At 39.2% G+C, this 1528-nt stretch overlaps 1 protein-coding gene across 1 annotated transcript in view; it reads left to right on the forward strand.

The window, feature by feature from the left end:
- The first annotated feature begins 876 nt into the window (after positions 1-876).
- Positions 877-1528, forward strand: part of LOC118399000 (calcitonin gene-related peptide type 1 receptor-like) — a 130430-nt gene continuing 129778 nt past the window's right edge. The window contains exon 1 of the mRNA XM_052472613.1: positions 877-1384. The gene's annotated coding sequence lies outside the window, so the exon portion shown is untranslated. The remainder of the gene's footprint in view (positions 1385-1528) is intronic.

Consider the following 1528-nt stretch of genomic DNA (forward strand, 5'->3'; position numbering starts at 1 on the left):
AAATATATAAACGCAACATGTAAAGTGTTGGTCCGGTGTTTCATGAGGTGAAATAAAAGATCCCAGAAATGTTCCATATGGACAAAAAACGTATTTCTTTCATTTTTTTGTGCACAAATTTGTTTATACCCCTGTTAGTTAGCATTTCTCCTTTGCCAAGATAATCCATCCACCTGACAGTTGTGGCATATCAAATAGCTGATTAAACATCATGATCATTACACAGGTGTACCTTATGCTGGGGACAATAAAAGCCCACTTTAAAATGTGCAGTTTTGTCTCACAACACAATGCCACAGATCTCTCAAGTTTCGAGGGAGCATGAAATTGGCATGCTAAATGCAGGAATGTCCACCAGAGTGGATGCCAGATAATTGAATGTCAATTTCTCTACCATAAACCGCCACCAATGTCGTTTTAGATTGTCCGGGCCTGTCTCCCTAGTGGGTTGGATTGGCTCCAAAGTGGGTGGGCCTATGCCCTCCCACTCCCACCCATGGCTGCACCCCTGCCCAGTCATGTGAAATCCATACATTAGGGCCTAATTAATTAATTTAATTTCACTGATTTCCTCATATGAACTGTAACTCAATAAAATCGTTGAAATTGTTGCATGCTGCGTTTATATTTTTGTTCAGTATAGAATAAAAATATTAATAATTAGTTCAACATTTTCTCAAGGAATCAATAGCCAATCTAAATGTTTTATAAGATAGCCTACCAGATCTACCGAGGAGGAAGATGATAGCAACAGCAATAATCAACCGGTGGGAATCTTCATTTCCATTGGGTTACACGTTTATTACCTGGATTGTCCTTTTCAAGACTCGTTCCCAGATCAGAGCGCCAGTGAGAAGACAGAGCACAGTGAGATGCTCGCACCTCGTCATGCAGTGTGTTTAACAGAGTGCTGAAACCTACCGGGCAGTGACAATCCTAGGAGAAGCTCCGCCACATGCACCGTCTGCGAAACGGGAAGCGGCAGTTAGATGCACTTGGACTACCGGTTGGTGAACTGTCACAGAGTTAACGGCTCCAGACGAGGCATTATCACAGCTAAAGCGTTAACCACGCGCCAGCCATAAAAAGTAGCCTTCATGACTGCAGTTCATTAAACAATGGCAATTGTCGCACTCGATTGATTTTATTATTATTATTATTATTATTATTATTATTATTATTATTATTATATCGAGTGGACAAATCTTCTCCGTTTGAAAAAATATTGTAAATTGACATTTCGTTAAATAGGATCACGGACAATGGAAGACAGTTTCAGAACAAGCTTTTCGTCTACATAGGCTGCAACATCGGGCTCTTCTGAAATACTTCACTATTGGACCCCGATTACTGAATTTCAATCTTTCAACCCAACTTTACCAAGGTAATAGCTTTCAATTATCTTATTGCATTTATTTAATCACTTTTGGATTAGTATTCTTATTTGTCTGTAACTATCTCTCACTCCAGTAATAAAATAACATCGCCCGCTAATCAAGAGTTATTGATGATAGTTCAATTTTGCAAT

Source organism: Oncorhynchus keta, chromosome 20, assembly GCF_023373465.1.
Source record: "Oncorhynchus keta strain PuntledgeMale-10-30-2019 chromosome 20, Oket_V2, whole genome shotgun sequence".
Classification (NCBI taxonomy): domain Eukaryota; kingdom Metazoa; phylum Chordata; class Actinopteri; order Salmoniformes; family Salmonidae; genus Oncorhynchus; species Oncorhynchus keta.